This window comes from Lonchura striata, chromosome 14 (assembly GCF_046129695.1).
Source record: "Lonchura striata isolate bLonStr1 chromosome 14, bLonStr1.mat, whole genome shotgun sequence".
Lineage (NCBI taxonomy): Eukaryota > Metazoa > Chordata > Aves > Passeriformes > Estrildidae > Lonchura > Lonchura striata.
Window position 1 is genome coordinate 16,951,855 of NC_134616.1, and position 18,723 is coordinate 16,970,577.

The following is an 18,723-nucleotide window of genomic DNA, read 5'->3' on the forward strand; positions in this document are numbered from 1 at the left end:
AATGTTCTACCTTGAACGACGGCACAGGAAGTTTTGAAGGTGTAACCTGAGCACCCAGCAATAGAAAACAAACAGAATAACCCCGCATTTCTTAATTTTTAACGCCCGTGTTTCTGCATGCTTGCTTTTTTGAAACCACATGGAGATCTGCTTCACAGAGAAACCTCTCTTCCTTCTCCCAGCCAGCATTATTTGCCAACCTTCCTTTCCATTGTTCAGCACCACAATTCCCCCTCTTTTGCCTACACCCTCTCTGCCGACGGTATTCATAAAAATCCTCCGAATTCTCCTCCTTCTCCCTTTCCAGCCCTCCCCACACAGACATTTTCTTGTTCACAAATGAACATGTGAATCAACCCAATGATTTGGCCACTTCCCATGGGGGAACATCAGCAGCAGCATCCAGCAGAGATTTCGGAATGCACAGTTTAAATCCACGGCTCCGGCAGCAGCGCGTTCCTTGTCCGCTCTCCCGGGCCCATGGGGCAGGATCTGATGTGCAGGAAGCTGCCAGTGCCAGTCCTACACACTGTCCATGGATGTTTCCAGCCCAGGCTGTGTTCCTGGGAAAGGAAACCAGTGTTTTCCATAAAACACAGTCTCCCCTCTGCAGGATACAGCTCTCCGCATGTATCTGCTAACAACATCTCAGTATTTCTCCACCCCCTCCCCATGTTTCTCCTTTTTGTCAAGCTCTCCAGCATTTGTTCTGGGATCTAATTAAGGTCCCTTATCACCATGGCAAGAGGGGGGCAAGGTCTAACAAAACAGCATTAATGAACCAATTGTTTTTGCTGGGCACATACAGAGTTCTAATCCCCAAGATTGGAACATATCAACACTTGGAAAAAAAAAGATGAAATCTAAAGGAATCTGTGTTGTTTACATTATTGCAAGACTTGAATTAGAAGCCCTGTATTACTGGCATAATCCAACAGCACCTCAGAACTTATTTTTAATGGGAGTTTTATTCTGATTAGGACAGGCAGCTTCATTTTGTCTCCTCTTCTGAGCATATGCAGAAGTCTTGCTCCTACCATCTGACCCTCCTTCAAAGAGATGAGCTTCCCGTAAACTTCATTAGTTAGATGCCATTTTGCAGGTAATTCAGAACCTCTTCCCACCTTTCTGGGTTATTAAATCTATTAACATCCCAGGATATTGTTATGTAAGTACTGCTCATCTCCATTATGCAGCAGAATTAGACGAGAGCGATTAGAACCAAGTTTGCCTTGTTTCATCTCATTCCCTGTGTGAACTCGGGTACCAGAAGCCAAGAAAACCTCCAGGGGATGCAGCTTTGATACTGAAGGGAAAGACAACCAAAGGAGAACCAAAGAAGTCCATGAGGGGAAAGAAACATGGCCTTCAGGTGAGAATTGTAAGGGAGAAGGTGCTGTGCTTCCTTGCCCTGCAAGAACAAACTCTTCACTCCTCCCAGCATTCATGTCCTTGTTCCCTCCCTTCATCTTCAATCCAACTTCCAGTAACATCCAAGGATTTTAACACCACCTACAGATAACCCCCCTTGGAAAGATCCCCTCCAAGACAGATCTCATTTAAATGCTACAGAAAGTGTTCCTCTTAACTCTACCCCCTCTTGACACTGGCTCCTCAGTTGCCTTTTGAAAAAAAAACTGCTAAAGGAGTTTAATTTTTGGACAAGAAATCAGTCCTGGCCGCAAGTAATATGCAAAAAGAGCTCTCCACCTTTCACTAGAATAGAAGTCTTGAAAATAGAATCCTGAACCTTTCAATTAAGCATGAGAACTCCTCTATGTCATGTAAAGGGGAAGAAGTTTTACAGCCCAAATTTTGAAGGTTGCCTCCTGTTCCCCATTCTGTGTAATAAGATACATACTGAAAATCTGACTCTCCAATACAGGATAAAATGCAGCATTTTATAAAGCAGCATGCAGACTGGAAGAGCCATGGCATACTACACACAAGCAACAGGAAAAATGCAAGGAGGAAACTCCAGCAGGGGAGGAGCTGAACTTCTTTTTACTAAAAGAAATCAAGAAGTTTTTTAATTGTAAAATTTAAATTTTTAAGGTTTCTAAATTTTTAAAGCAGTTCTTCAACATGCTTTTCCAACTTTAACTGATTTTCAGGACACTCCTGGGAAGCAAACACATCCATATTAATAATCCCATTAAACAAGTGGGGTGAACAGGACAGAAGAGTGATGGCACTGTTACAGGGCCAGGAGAGAAGTCAACACTGCCTCCGTGGTACCTCCTGTGTATTTTAAATGCAAACCTACTTCCCCTGTCCACTGTTCTGCTGTCATCACACCTTTTGGGAAATAAAAGCCAATGCCAGAGAGGGGGACAGCAACTTTAGCCCACTGCTTCACATCCCACCAACTTGTAAAATCCTTGCCTTCCCAGCGTGGTCACCTGCCCTTCTGGACAATAAAGTGCCTTCTGCTGGCAGGCCTTCTGCTCAGAAGAGCATCACACAATGCAAACAGAGCTCATCACACGGTGTTTGCTCTCCCATCCTCCCTGCAGGAGAGGATCCCGTGCAGAGCTGGACGTTTTTCAGTAAATGCACCTTTGCAGGCAGCGTGGGACCGTAAGGGATGGCCAGGAAGAACACAAGGGCTTGCTGCTGGGTGTTTATGCAGATGGAAACAAACACATCCAAAGCAGAGTTTGTTTGGTCCTGTGCTCCCATGGTCATGGCCCCACTGGCCCCAGCAAGCACCTGTTTCACCACACAGGTTTTGATCAGGTTAAGACAAAGTTTGGCCGTGCCAAGGAACCAGCACAGCCAGGAACGGGCTGGATGTCAAAGCCTTCCCATCCTCTGGCACACGAACAACCACTCAGCCCCCTGCAGACAAAACACCAAACTCCGTTCAGAATGAAGCAGGAGGCTGACAAAATAAAGGACAACTTGGCTGGGTTGCAGTGAGCTACAGCACAGCTACAAGACCCCATCTTTCTCACCTCAGTCCTGCCTAAAATGCTGAGGACTTTGTAGAATCATTTAGGTTGGAGAAGACCTCCCAGATCATCAATCCAACCATTACTCCAGCACTGCCAAGTCCACCACTAAGTCACATCCCCAAGTGCAACATTTTGGAGGTTGACTCCAATAATGTTTTCTGCATCAAAGTGCTCAACGTAATTTTAATTCAGGCACAACAGCAATAAAACTACTTCTTATTACAACACATAATTAGTGGCTAACTTTCCAAAATAAAAATGGCCATGAAATTCAGAATCAGGATATCCTTCTACAAACCAGTAATTTTTTTGTCCAAGCTCTCCCCGAATACAAAACCCCTTACATTGACAAATGCCACAGAATTACAACTCTGACCTATTGGGTAAATAAAGTCAATGTGATTTTAAATGATTCAAAGGGCTCAGAGTTGGGCTCGATGATCCCTGTGGGTCCCTTCCAACCCAGGATATTCCACAGCTCTATAAAATTCCAGGAAACCTGTGCTCACAGAGATTCCCTACCCTGCACATACGTTCAGAAACTAAATACATTATCTAGAGGTAGTAAACAGATTTGTAAAGGGTGTCACTTATCCCTGTCAGCAGCACTGATGAATAACACTGTTAACATGGATCAGATCGCCCACCAACTACAGTCACAGGCTTCCCCTGTCCAAGAGGCACGGAACTTCTCCAATTAGCTGCTCAGAACTAATTGTCGGATGCAATTTCCAGTCAGCAGTTCCTTCTCCCTCCTTAACATATTCCTCGTGCAGGCATTGCCCACAGCACCAGCCTTGCTCAGCCACCTCCTCCCTCCCTCCCAGCCGTGTCCCAGACCTCATCTCTGCTCACAGCTTTTGAGCACAGCTCTTGCAGGCAGCTGACATTTAAATAAGCTCTGTATTGACTTTCCTCTGCTGTACTTCGAGTCCTCCTTGTTTTCCTTATGTTCATATTCCAACTCTGCTGCTCTGCAGCTCCTTCCAAAGGTAATGGAAGTGGAGCTGGACTGATAATCAATAAATGCCTCCACCCTGCAATCCCTCAGAGGCTGAGTCCAGGAGGAGATCTCCCTCTCTTGCCATGCATATTCACTATTTTGGATAAACTTTTGGAAGGCAGGGAAAGGCTCTTTCCCAAATCTGCAGCATGTTTCAGACGATGCTAAGCCTGTGAACTTTCCTTTAACTCGCATTAAACCGATACAACTTTTAATTAAAAAAGTAATTTTGAAAAATTGCTTGTGCGGTGCAGAAGGTGATGTTCAGACAGCATCACTGATCCCTGGAGTTCTGCAGCCTTGAGTTTAATAAACTGAATTTTCAAAAGTAAACACAGCTTGCATCAGCACCAACCTTCTATTTTAGCCTTGTATTTTCCATCCTTTCCTTGCTCAGCCAGAACAGGATGTTTTCAGAGCACCACACACCAAACTGGGCTGGGAGCATGGGTGCCACTGGGTTGGAAAGGGAGAAAATTCCCAGCCCTGGAGCTGTGCCCACCTGCCAGGTGAGGAAACCTCACCTCTGGTGGAGCAAGGGAGGAGGGTGAGACATCTCCTCTCCCACCCAGGACCCCCAGAGCTGAGGGATGAACTCACAGCCCACCCTTCTTTGGGGAACAAAATCCCAGGCACAAGGACTCCCCTCCAATTTACACCTGAGCCTTTGCAATTTCACCCTCACACAGCTGCTCCTGCCTCCTCCAACTGTAACAACAAAATTTAGGATTTCTTTTGCCTGATTTGTTATTTCCTGCAGTAGGTAAGCCAGCAAGGGGAGGGGCAAAGGGCAGAACAAAAGCAAAATAAAAACTAACCGAAATGTCTTGCCCCAGGCAGAAACAAGTCAAAAACACTCTCAGGTTTCATTCTGTTTTTATAACTGCTCACCTCTGTTTTTTTCAAGTTCTTTTAGAAGAATCATTTGAATTATCTTTATTCCACAACTTCAAAAAGATGCTCCATGACAGTCATATCTCCCTCTTCTCTCCTCTTTTCCCCTTATCAATTTATCCCAATTATCCCACTGCCCAGCCCATAGGCTCAAACAAGGGCTGGGAAGCCCAGACTCTTGGCTTCACTTCCCAACTGCATTTCTAGCAGGTTATTAATTTCCCTGTGAGCTGGTTTGCTCCTCTGTAGAGCAGGGAGAGGTGGGTTGTACAGCTCCATCCCTGTTCATAAAACAAATACTCTGAGAATCCAGGCACACTCTGCTGATCTGAAACACCAGGCATTCTGTTATTATACATAAATAAACATAAATACAGCATCTACCATTTTCACTCTACTTATTTGCATTTCTTCTATTTTAAAATTTCTAACGTTGTTAGAAATGCCAAAAGGAGATGATTTCATGTTTTCATGCCCATTCCACCCAAAATGGTAGGCCTAGAATGCAATTTTTTTCCTTCTGCTAAAACTGTACTCCTAACTGTATTTTCCCAGTCAAAGCTTCATAAGAAAGCAACTTTAAAGGTGTTGTTTGCAGCTGCAGTGAAATAAACACTTAAACATTCAGTACTACCCATGCTGAGCAAGGTATTTCATCTTCACATCCTTTAACTCTGAGCACCATCAGTGATTATCCCGTAAAACTTAATTCTGGAGAGCATTTCATTAAATATGCATTTGGATTTGGTCTCAGATCCATAAAATATTTAACCATGTGCCTAAACATTACGTATCCCACCAAGTTTGGGTTTTAGGCTGTCTGGCAACACACACAACAGACTCCAGAAGATAAAACACATTCATTCTTTATCTAAAGAGCTCCACTCCACAGATCAGCCTTTCAGAGATGTGCCAGCTCCAGCTCTAACTAGCTCTTCACACTTTTTTTAAGACTAATAGGCTCCACATATTCATCTCCAAAGGGTATAAATTCCCTTCCTCTCTTTCCCTTTTAAATATGTCAGGCAAAATTACAAAAAAATAACATCTGTGCCACAGTTATGCAACAAGCAGCATGATAACCATTAAACTGCACTTTATAGAGAGTGGGCTGAATTAAAAAATAAAGCATCACAAAAGGAAATGGGAAAAAAAGTTCATGTTTAAACCCAGGGATCAGGGAGGGTTTCAGCACCACCACTCTCCCTTGCTTACTCTAGACTCCCTCTTTTGCTGCCCTTCTTCACTGATGCCTCATGGCTATTAATGGCAGCTTGAATATACATGCCATGAACTGCAAAAGTGGATTGAATCTGGCTGGAAAGGGCTTAAACATTCAGTAAGAAGATGAAGAATCCCAAAAGTGGTTTTAGTATGTGTGTACATTTTGTCAGAGTATACCAACAGCACTATACATTCTTTTCTTGCAACACTTAGCAAGCCTTCTCTTTTCATAAATATAGGTCAACAGAGCTAAACTCTGTTTTTGCCTCAACTCCCACTTTAAATGCATAAAAAATTAGATTTTTAGGGAGCAGAATGAAAGGAATGGTGTATTTCATGCTATTATATACCCAGCCAAGGATCCCAAAGGGTTTGTTTGGGCTTTAAAAACAAAACAAAAACCCTTGGCATTTGTCAGACTAAAACCATTTTTCTTTGGTCTTTGCACAACCATCCTTTCCAGATTTGAATAAATAACATCAAACAAACTATTCTGACTTCCATTTACCATGCAATGCACAGAAGTTGTTCAAGGACAGACAGAGCAGAGTGTGAAGCATTTGGGGACTCTGAGGAGGACCCTGCAGAGCCCCCACCAGACCTGGAAATGCCCATTCCAACCCCTCTGCTCCCCTCTTGTCATTTATATTTAAGCAGCCTGATATTGCCCCAAAGAGAAATAATTCAAAGAGCCACAGATAACAAGTTTAGCAGCCACCACCACAGGGTATGGCTGTACCCATAAATGCAGGGAGGGGGATGAAGGTATTAAAAGAATAACAAAAATACCAACTAAACTCCGAGCTACACATCAAGTTTTCAACCTGACCCTGGCAAATAGGAGTGATTTAACACAGCCCCTTCAGCAAATGCCCAGGCCTAACTGAATAAGAGAATATAATATAGGTTAATACCCTTAAATATAATTTTGTATTATATAGATACAATATATTTTATATAGATTATGTAAATATTCTAATACCTTTAAACTGCCTTTTGTTTTAACATCAGCTCAGGAATGCAGGGTGAGAACTCATCAATTATATTGTCAGCTGCAAATTTCAGATATTTTAGGTTTACTGCACATTGCAATGGGGACCATAACCCTTCTGCTTTCACGTGAGGTTTAAGGCACAAGACAGTTGTTTAGCATTTCTGATACAATATGTAGACTCCACCACACACAAACCCACTGCCCACAATGCAGATGAAGACTTTCCCAGGACAAAAAGCTTCAAAACACAATTTAAGCAGCATTTTCCTCATTTCCCCACTACTTACACTGAAATGTCCCACCAGCAATCCTTTCCTAGGAGCCAGCCCTTCCTCCATTCCTTCTATTGGCTCTTTGCTGGCATTGAGGCTGTTTTGGTTTTATTCTCAAGCCACTCATTTTACCCAACAACCCCTCCAGACCACCTGCAGTGGGTGAAAAGTTAATCCAAAATGCTTTCAAGCTCCCCCTGAAGTAACCTTTAGGAAGGCTTGAACCCATCCTGGTGAGGAAGAATCCAGCACACAGGTTGTGCACAGACAAGTGAACACCACAAACAAGCGAGGAAGGGAGGATGTCATTTATAGGGGAAAAAAACAGAGAGAACCTGAGATACCAGGGTTTGCTTCACACGTGAACTGGAACACACACCAGTAATTCCACACACCAGCAATGAGAATCAGTAATTCCACAGAATGGCCAACACATCAGTCACTAAGGAGCCCCAGCTCTGCAGCACAGCCAATGCCCATCCTTCCTGCAAAGCCAGCAATGCTTCCAAAGGGTGAAATCAGCACCAGACCCTGTTGATGATTAAGCACCAGTTCAAACACCTTTTGCAGAAGCAGAGAGAGCTGTAAGGAACACGTGGCTCTTGGCTCAACACTGTGCAGGGACATAAACTATAACCCAAATGTAAATCCTGAAACACAACTTTGTGCTGCCTAAAACAGCCATAAATTGTGATGCTGAAGCAATCAAGCCAATCAAAAATTCTCTCTTTCAAACCAGAAACTCCTTGGAAACACAGTGGTCTGCCCAGCCTCCCATCCACCTCCCAAAAGGCTGCTGAGGAGGCACTGCTCAAACCCAGCAAGAAGCAGGCAAGGAATGAGCACAAATGAACCAAAGAAACAATCACAATACACAAAACTCCTCTTCCTGCAGTACAATCTCTCTCCACCAAACAATAAGCTAACCAGACAAATAAGACAATTAAATAAGTGAAGGTTACTGGGTTAGGACAAATTATTTGCTCTGCAGGAGGTTTGGGCTGAGGGGTTCCTCTGCGTTTGCCATGCCTGGCTGGGCTAACACCATGTGGGCTCCTCTCAACCCATGGGCAGGAATGGTCCTGAACTCCACTGGCACCCACGAGCCATGCTGCTGGTGGCACAGCCAGCTCAATTCCTGCAGGAGCTGCCAGGGAGTGCCCCATGCACTCCAGCATGAATCTCTCTCACACACTCACACGTCACTGCACGGACAGGTGATTTTGATATAGGAGATTTTGTAAGAGGCAGGCATAAACAAACCACGGGAAATTATTGTCTGCTACTCCCTACAGAGCCAGTGGTGTCAGGGAGATTGGGGTTTGCTCGTTTGCTTTAACACGAGCTGAAAATTTAGGTCAGCAGCACTTTCCCTTCTGGTCTTCCCAAAAATTCTACCCACCTTGTCAATGAGGTTAACCTGTCCATGTAATGTTAGCAGTAACATAAACAAAAAAACCCACATCCCAACTTTTTGTAGCTAAAATCACCCCACACCCCAACAGTTCTTTTCATGCAAATGAGAACAGTGACCACCCTGAAAAAGGCAATTTTCATTTTTCCCCCTCAAGGTTTAGAGAGAGCCAAGATTACTAATTGCTCCATTCCCCGGAGCAATATGAAATAAGACCCAGCATCCATCTGTGTTACCACTGAAATACCAGCATGACCCTTAAATTCACGTTCAGAGGATTTAAACATGACCTTGCAAGGCTACCCGGAAAAAAAAATGCTGCTTGCTGGCCAGACAGAGAGCAGATTCCCTCTGTACTGGTTAAATTCCCAGCCACCCTCCTCGCTCCCATGAAGCAGTTAAGTATTTCTGTGAAGTTATTCAACAACTGTGAAGGTCAAGTATTGTCCTGACTGGCCAGTCACAAACAAACCCACCTTTCATATCCATCTGTGCTTCAGCCACCAAGTAAAACCCCAACCAGAGGGGGAAAAGGACAGGAAATTAGGAGTAAAGAGTCCACACCTGCTCTCCAGAGCACAGCTGATGCTTGCAGAGGGCTTAGCTGACCCAGCCAGGCACCTGAAAATTGAGGCCAATGCAGTGGATAGGAAAGAACTATTTTTTTTCCATGTGTAAAACTCATAGTTTCAGCTAAAATACAAGAAATTAAAAAAAAAAAAAAAAAAAGAGCTTCAGTGGCACTTCTGAAGAATAAAAAAAAAAAGGCTTTGGAAGCTTTAGATTTGAAGCTTCACAAGCTTCTTATGAAAAATGCAAGCTTTGAAAAACTTCTGAAGAATTAATATTCTTACTTTGGGCTCTTATACTGCCAACGAACTACGGATGCTGTAACTAATAAAAAATAATTAATGCCAATAAACAGGCCCTTCGTAAGGCTTCAGCTTCTCTCCTCCATCAAAGACTCATCTCATTCACTGGGACATTGTAGAGGAAACAAAATTCATCCACAGAACTTCTCTTTGCCACATTTGGTTCCCCTGTGCTGTAACTCACAATTAAAATCCTCCCAAGTGCGAGGAAAGGAATCTGATTTTCTTTAATAAGGACACAGCTCCAAAAGCAGCTCCAGAGCATGGCAGAGACCTCACCTGGAATGGAACTGGGAAAGAGCTGGGAATTTGTGCCTAAGCCCTCCCCAAGACCCAGGTCTCGTGCTGGGAATGAAACAACCAAGAAGTTCTCAGGAGTGCTCTGAGCACCCCAAGCCACGTCCTGGCACTCCTGAGAGTCCTGCAAGATCCACAAGAGCTCATTTTCCTGATAACCTCCATCAGAGTGTCCAAACACCCTCAGAAATGCAAGTCTCATTGCACCAGCCACCTTCTCAGCAGTTTCAGCACATCAGGAAAGGACAGTGACAATGTTGGGTTTTAGTATGTGAGGAGCTCCTAACCCCGGGAGAAGAGAGGCAGAAAACACCTCGGATGTTTGGGGTTATTTTAGAAATCCTGACACTCCTCAGTGGAGCAGCCCCAGACACCAGCAGGGAACACCACAGAGCAGGCAGGGACCCTCAGACCAAACCCACCACGAGGAGCCTCTTCTGCACAACAGAAACCCCACAGGCAAGGAGAGGACGAGGCTGATAAATTGGCAGAAAAACCCAAACTGGTGCCAAAGCCAGGCCTGGAAGTGCTGCTGCTCCTGCCAGCCCCAGTGGCACAGCAGGACTGGCACTGCAGCACCACGCCAGGGGACAGCACAAGCCAGACCTCAAGCTCCCTCTTAAGACAGAGATTCATGGTCTGATGCCTAAGGAAAACAACAGCGACAGCAGAGACAGAGATCCCAGTCCTGATAGTGACAATGCAGACAGGTGTTAAACTGATGGGGTAAATTAATTAGCTGGGGTCCGAGCAGAAGCAACGCTGTCGGGCCAGCAGACTGTGGTTCCACCTTCCCAGCGGGGAGCAACACCAGTAAATCAAGACAAGGAGACTGATCAGAAACTTCTAGTGACACATCCACCCAGATTCTGAAGATGCAGCACAAAACAAAGATGTGTAAGATCAGTGAAAGGCAACAATTAGCCAGCAGAATTTTCCATCATGGGAGACCATCGAGACAAGAGCTTGGATAAATTAAGCAAATCGGTTATCTCATAGTCAAAAGCTTTTTTAAAGGCAAACAAGACTACAAATAGGAACTCAGACTGCTGGGCATAATCACCTTCTGAATGTTTAAGGGTTAGAAGAAAACTCTGTCCAGGGACAACACCCCCAGCGCTGCCCACTCCCAGATCCCCGTGCAGTTCCTCCAGCTGAGCTGGCACAGACCCTGCCTGTGACTGGAGGGCACTGGGCCACGTCCCTGGATTATTTACAGGGCTGACGTAGCCATGCAGACACAGATCCACCTCATCCCTGTCACTCTTTGGAGACTGCATAATCATAGCTCAGCCCATGCCAGAGCAACATGAGGAACACCTTCTGTACAGAAGAAATTCTCAAGATTTAAAGTTTTAACACAAGCTAACAAACGCCAGGGATGAAAGAAATCCTGGGATGAAAGATCTCCATGACACCTGCTTTGAATAAAAAGACATTGCTACAAAAATATCACAGACCTGCTGGTCTAGAGCCTTTGCTTCATGTCATTCCCCAGACATCAATTTGCAATAGAGGCACACAAAAGCAGCATTACACAGATTACATGCTACTCCCCTGAACTGCAAACAAAATCCACCCAGCACTACCACCACAGTCCAAAGCACCACGGCACCAAAGCCACTTCCCCTGGCTGTTCCTAAGAAGAATTTGCTAAGGATAAGGGTTCAACACTCATTTGCAGAACTGACGGCTCCTCCCGCAAGCTGCGCTCTGGCTCAGCTTTCCCATGTACTGCCCATTTCTCCTCGTGTCCACAGGCAGGCCAACCCTCTGGCACGGGCAGCAGGACAGGTTTTATTCTCAATTTGTGCACCCTTCAGGCAAACCCCCACGCCTGGATGCTCAAGGCAGTCCGTCATCTTCAGCATCTGTAACTTTGCTGCTTTCTACACAACACAACGCAAGGCAATTTTTTAATGTTTGGTTGTAACGGCACCCAGGAGTCCTAAAGTCAAAAAAAACCAAAAGGCTGAGATCCCATCACGCCTCTCACATCACATACAGGTAAGAAATCAGGTGGGTCCTTGTGCTAGAACAGCTCAGACCCCTGCACTGGTGACACTACAGGTGTGTACGACCAGCTCAGAGAAAAGAGGGAAGAGCAAGGTACCAACAAAACATGGTTTGCTCAGTTTTATGCCACATGGCTCATTTACTCACTGCTGGCAGCATCCACAAAATCAGGCTCGTCAAGCACCTGACTGTATACACAGGTAATGATTATAAAGCCAACTCAAGCGGGGCTAAAAGTACACAAAGATCTAGCATAAAAATAAAAAAGTGCAATCCTCTCCCAGGTGGAAAACAGGACTTTGAACGTAACAGGTGGATTACATAACAATTATTTTGCTCCCAATTCTCAAAATATATATTTTTAAATACCCTCACAGACCAAAAGCTGTCATTACTGAGAAGCAATAGCAATTTTACTCTGGTAAACACTCAGGCTATCCAAACTCTCTCAGGGCCAAACACAAACTCGGCAACAGCAGCATCAAAGAACCCCCACACAAGGACCAGGCAAGGCCTGCAGCATCCATGGCTCTCCTCCCTGGACTCTGCCCAAGGAAAAGATTATTTCCTAATGCTGCTTTTTGTTTGCAATGGGGCATAAACTTCAAGGGGATGGTTCACTGCTGTGCTGGAGGGAAGCAGCACGGTTGGGTTGTTGCCACAATGGAAAAGCCTTAATATCCAAAAAATGCACCTCGCTTCGATGGTTGGGTTCCACACCCAGGGTCCAACCCGAGCCAGACCCCTTTGTCTGGGATCACTTTCTGCCCGAGCCTGGGGCCTTCTTGGTCCTGCAAGCACATTTGAGTCTTTTCATATATTCCTTTGCAGAGCCAGGAGAAAGATACACACGTGACCCATCACAAAAACATCCACGAGGCCTCAGCATCTCAAAAGAGAAGGACACCACCACGGCACTGCCCCACGCAGACGTACTCCCTGTCCCAGCTAGGGAAGTTAAAACCCACTGGCCACAACCTCTTCTCTTTTTTTCAATCTGAAAGAGACTCCTCAGCATTCAGAACTCAACGTTTAAGTGGGCTGCCAGAGCCTCGCCTCCAAAAGGCAACAGCAAACACAAAAAAAAAAAGGAAAAACAAACGCTCAAAAATCCCCCCTCCCCGCCCCCAAAGCTGAGCAGAGGGCGAGGAGCAGAGAGGGAAAGGGGGACGAGGCACACGGGGAAGGCGGCCGGGTGCTCCCCTTCTCTGCCTCCCTTTTATTCCTGCTGAGTGTAGTAACACTTGAACTGGCTCTCTTTATTTGCAGCCGGATACGCGCTTTCAAAGATACTGTACTACTGTGTAGGCCAAGCAGGGACTCTCTTTCTTCCCTTGGTTAGGGCTTTTGGGAAAATAATTATTCACCAGAACTGCCATCGTGAACAGAGCAAGCTAAATCAATGTAGCTTTGTATGGGCCATTGCCACTGCAAAGCAAATACTCCATCAAGACATGGATCAGTGAGAATTTTATCACTAGGAATCCTTATGCACATCTTTGTGTATTTTTAATATCCACCTTATCCCTCCCCACGCTCCTGCACCCCACCCTCCCCACGGATTTGTCTTGTGTCACTGGCAGCTATGGGGCTTGGCCATGAGATTCACATCAGTAAAAACGTCTTAAATACACAGGTTTATTCCCCTTAAAAAAATTAATAAAGCATTGGTGCAGAGCAGATTTATTCACTGAACAGGTTGATTTATTTAACAGACTTGACATACATCAAAACCTACTATAGGCTTACATAATTGTTATCCATTTAGCAGGTCTGGTTCTTTTGTCAAGTATTTGTTTTTCAAAAGTGATTCACTAAAGACTGCTGCCTTCTGCACAGCTCACATACCTTAACAAATGCAGTCTTGCATGGGGTATTAGCTGGAGTGACTTTTAAATTGCATCCTACCTGCCTGAGCGCTGCCGCTATTTTTTTTAGCCTCTGTATTATTCCTTCACTAAACCACACGCACGCACACACACACACAAAAAAAATTAAACAGCAAAGCAAGAGGCAGGAGCGTGTGTAGAGGCACACCGAGCCCCGGCGGCAGCAGCGTGTGCCGCGGGCTCGGTGTTACCGCAGTACCACGCCGCTCCAGCGATGCCAGCAGGTACCTCCGGCGGCACGGCCGAGTACCAGGATGTCGATGGCTGCACGGAGCTGCCGGCGCGGGGCAGGGGCACGAGCAAACCGCCGGGCGGAAACGGGGGGAAAACCTCCGGGAGGATTTCAGCACCACGGAGCCGTCTTGTTTTCCCGCAAGAGGCTCATCGAGGCCTCGGCTCGCACAGGCGCAGCGCTCCCTCCGGCCTCAGCATCCACCCGCGGCTCCCGCGGATACGCACCCATCCTGCGCGGGAGGCGGAACGCGGCGGAGCATCGCCCGCAGCGAACCGATCGCCTCGGCGCCCACCGCGGCCCCTCACGGCTTGCTCGGCTTCATCTCTCGCCCCGCGCATCGCCGCTCGCCTCGGGGCCGGGGAAGGATTTCATTCCCCCCCCTGGCTCCAGCATCCTCCTCGCACACAGACACCGGGCACATCCCGGGGCTCGGGGATGGCAGCGCCCGGCTGCCGACCGCACGGACCCGGTGCTCCGCCGCCCGCCAGACAGATGGTTAATTACATTCACAGCCGCATTTTGCGCTGGGATAGAGTTTCAGACAATGAGCCAGTTTTATTTGATTAGCCAGTTCTCTAGTTTAACGCGCGCGGTGACAGCTACTCCCAAGGCTGGGGCTTTTTTTTTTTTTTTCCCTTAAATAAAAATAAAAATCCCATCCCCCCTCCTTCATTATGTTTTTGTTCTGGCCGAGGCTGAAGTGAGCGCGGCCCCCGCGGCCGCCGGGGCCCGGCGGGGCGGCGCCCCCGCCCCGCGCCGCACCTGCCCGGGGGGGGACACGGCGCCAAGTTGCCGCCCCCCCCCGTCACCTCAGACCACCCTCGCACACACGCACACCCCGCAACTTCCCCGCAGGCCTCCGCGCAGGCCGGCGCTGCCATCAGCATCCCCTCCTCCTCCGCCTCCTCCGCCCCGCCGCCCCCGCGGTGTGCCGGCGCGGGAGCGGGGGCCGCGCGCGGCCGGAGCTCCGCCGCGGCGGGACTCACCTCGGCGCGGGGCCCGCGATGGAGCGGGGGTCCCCCGCCCGCCGGGCGCTGCCGGTGCTGCGGCTCAGCGCTGCTCCATGCGCCCGGGGCCCGGCGCGCGCAGGTGGACGCGCCCGCCCCCGGCCCCCGGCCCCCGCCTCCCGCCCCCGCCCCTTCCCCCGCCGCCGCCGCCCCACGGACGGGCCCCCCGGCCCCGCGCTCCCTGCGCAGGGACGGGCGGAGCGCGGGAGGGACGATGGGGGGCGGCGGCTCCCGCCTCGCCCCGCCGCCGCTGCCTCCTCCTCCTCCTCCTCCTCCTCCTCGCCGCCGCCCCCCCAGGCCTGAGCCCATTCAGGAGGTGCCGGGCAGCGCCGCCGCTGCCATTGTTCGCCGGGAGCGGGACCCGCGCCCGCCCGCTGCCCGCTCCGCACGCCCGGCCCGGCCCGGCCCGGCCCGGCCCGGCGGGAGCGCGCACCGCGCCCGGCCCGGCCATAACGGGCGCGCGGCCGCCGGGCCGGGCAGGTGCCGAACCGCGGCCGGGGCGGCGGCACCGGCTCCGCGGGCGCGGGGAGGGCCGGGGGCCGCCCGGCGGGGAGGGGACAATGGGGCCGAGCCGCTGTCACCCCCGCGCACGGCTCGGCCGGAGCCCCGAGTGGAGCCCGCTCCCAGCGCGGTCCATCCGGCTTCATTCTCCACAGTGCGTATGGGCATCACCTTAGGGCTTGCAGCGGCTTTTCTGATTTATTTTCATAATCACGTTATTAATAACAGCGTCTAAAACCGTGGTTTACCTTCAGATGCCCATTCCCGGGAGGAGGCTGCCTCATCTCAGGATGGCAGAGGACTCGCCGAGGGAAGGCAGGGACGCACCAGACGCTGCCCTCGGCCGAGCAGGAGGGCGACAAACAGCCAAGGCAGGAGCCAACATCTCCCGAGCCCGTGAGCCGATAAAATCCTCCCTCCAAGCAGGACCCCAGCCCTGTGGCTCTGTGACACCCTCACACGGGCACCGTGGCCGCAGTTTCTGCGCTGGGGACCGGAGGAAACTTCTGTTGTTTCATCTCCTGAGTCAACAGAATGGTTTAGCAAATAGAAGGCAAACCAGACACACCTATTAGCCTTTAGGTTTATTTAAGTTCACTGTGATATTGAAAAGAGGTTTCTAGTCTTACGTTATCGCTTGAGTTGCTTTTTCATCTTAACACATACACTCTAAAAATTGATTAGCTAACTCTGTGGCTAAAATATTAAAGTATCAAGTACTTTAGTCCTTGTTCATACAGCATCAGACACCCCCATCCATGCAGTAATAAAACAGGAACATATGACAACATATGGAATGCTCTCTCAATTCAGAGCACTTTACACAGGAACCCTCAGCATTGCAAAATAAGGAACTAATCTCATCTTTTCTTCATTGACAGCAGTACCCAGGATCAGGACATGCCATACATCACATGTGAATAAATTATTCATTCCCACTGTGTCAGGGCACACTCTTGAAGGGGTCCAGAAACTGAGACCAGCAGTAAATGCTTTGCCCAAGGCCACAGAGTGAGGTGGTGTCAGTTCCTGGGAAGTAGCACTTGCCAGTCCTATCCCAAGTGATGGTTTTCCTCTCCAGCCTCACCACATTGCTGTGGGAATTACACATTCAGTCCCTGTACATTTCCATGTTTGTAATGCTGCATTTTGTTTCACTACCCCGTCATTTTCTTGGCAGAAAGATTCGAGTAATATAAATAAGTAATTAATCAGGGTCAGGTGAGATGGTGACAGCACACCTGGCAGTGCTCACTAAAATAAACACACAGGTGGATGGTGGTCATGAACTGCTTTCAGAATGAGCTGGGGGCAGGTTTTGCCCTCAGCAACCTCACATAGGGGCTGTGCCCTTGAAAAGTGCCACCAAAGGCACACAAGCAAATTTGGCAGCTCTTCTGCTGAGGCACCTCCCAGGGCAGGAATAACATGGCCAGAAGCACCTGGCAGACCCACCCAGCTGCTGCCAATGCCTTTGGGAAGGTGCCACACTGGAGCTGTGTGCTGGAGGTGATGGCAATCACCTGAGTATAATCACCAAGATAAGATTAGATGTAAACTCGGGGAGGGCCTTGGTGGAGATGAAAAGACACATTCAATTAAGCGAGCCTTGCACCAGGATCCAATTTAGAAAGACAACCCAAGTTTTTATTTAAGTGCTGTATTTTAGAGGGAACACAAACATGAGGCTCAAAGATTATCCTTGGGGCTGTGAAACAACATAATGCCTTTAGTTCCACTTACCCACACCACCCATTGAAGGTCCTTCAGTTACAGAACCACCACAATGGTGATCGGCAGGCAGCATGAAGTTCTGCACAGCATCTCGGGCAATCTGAAAAATTAACAGTCTGTGCACTGTGATCTTTCCATGTACTGCCACAAACAGATGTGGAAGGGGCAATGACAGGGCACCCTTGGCAGGGTATTCATTTTCCACCTTGGCAGGGTATTAATTTTCCAGGCTGTCGAATAGAGGCTCGCAGGTGTGAGAACAAGGTGCTAAGAAAGCTCCTTTTGGCAGGAAGGGATGACAGCCCCTGAGCCAGGGGTGACAGTGCTGCCAGCCCAGCCCTGCCCCACAGCCCTGCTGTCCTCCTGCCCTCCCTGCAGCTCCTGCTGCACCCAGCACCGTGATCATTCACTGCAACCTGTACCACGGAGAAGATCAGACATTTACATCTGTCCCAGCCTTCCAGCTGTCTTCACACAGAATCCATGTGCCCAGACATGGATATAAGCCAGGATCCTCTGCCTGCTGGTCTCTCTAGGAAGCAGGAGTCAGTCTAAGATAAAAGAACCTGGGTTATGACAAGAGGAAAATGCCATGGTGGTTTCCAGGTCTCCAAGTGCCCATTTCCTATCATTCCTTCTTTTCTTCATGATTCCTTCTTTTCTACATTCATAGGAGTCTCACTGCAGCACACCCAATATGGGTCGAATCCTTATTTTCTGTGGCCCAACTAATTTCTGCCATACACAGCCCCTCTGCTAAACCATACCAGAGGTAGAGGTCCACCAGGGGATTCTGGTTTGCCCAAGGCACAAGTAGAGCACAGATGGGATTTTCAGATCCCAAATCCTACATTCTTGGGTGAGCCTGGAAAAGCATGGTTCAAGCAAAAAGCTGCCAGATGTTCTGAATCTTACAAACTCAGGGGCAAAGGCAGCAGGGTGGCAGGAGACATCACCCTCCCATCCCATTCCAACACAACGAGCTGGAGAGGATTTCTTCCCCACTCTCGCAGACTTCCAGGACGCTTTGGAAAAAGAACAGTCAAACATAGACCATTGGCAGAATGAGAAGCACTCCAGGAGGCAGGATGGGGTTTTGACTCATGGGGGTAAAGGACTCCCCCCCCCCCCCCTTTCCTTCCCAGGTGTTGGTGTGTGATGTAAAAGCAGCAGTGGGCTGTGGGAAATAGCACTGAGACAGCAAACAGTGAGTCCTTCTTACTGAATCCAGAGCCATTCCTGAAGAAGAAAGTTGGAATCATGAACTGCACACACTGAATTTCTCCTTTCCTCTCTGGCACACCTGTCAAGCCTTACAGCTTTGGCAGAAAACCATCCCAAAGCACCCAAACCAGCAGTGCAGGCTGAGCCCCCGGCTGCAGACACACTCCCCCTGCATTCCTGGCTGTTTCAT

General features: G+C 48.4%; 1 protein-coding gene across 3 annotated transcripts in view; it reads right to left on the reverse strand.

The window, feature by feature from the left end:
- The window catches only part of NEXMIF (neurite extension and migration factor), a 164,293-nt gene extending 148,454 nt beyond the window's left edge, over positions 1 to 15,839 (reverse strand). The window contains exon 1 of one of the 3 annotated variants that reach the window (XM_077786584.1): positions 15,054 to 15,167. The gene's annotated coding sequence lies outside the window, so the exon portion shown is untranslated. Of the gene's footprint in view, positions 1 to 14,291; positions 14,412 to 15,053; positions 15,168 to 15,823 lie in introns of those variants that run through there. The other 2 variants (XM_021525278.3, XM_021525276.3) reach the window with 2 other exon arrangements.
- Between the last annotated feature and the right edge of the window lie 2,884 nt (positions 15,840 to 18,723).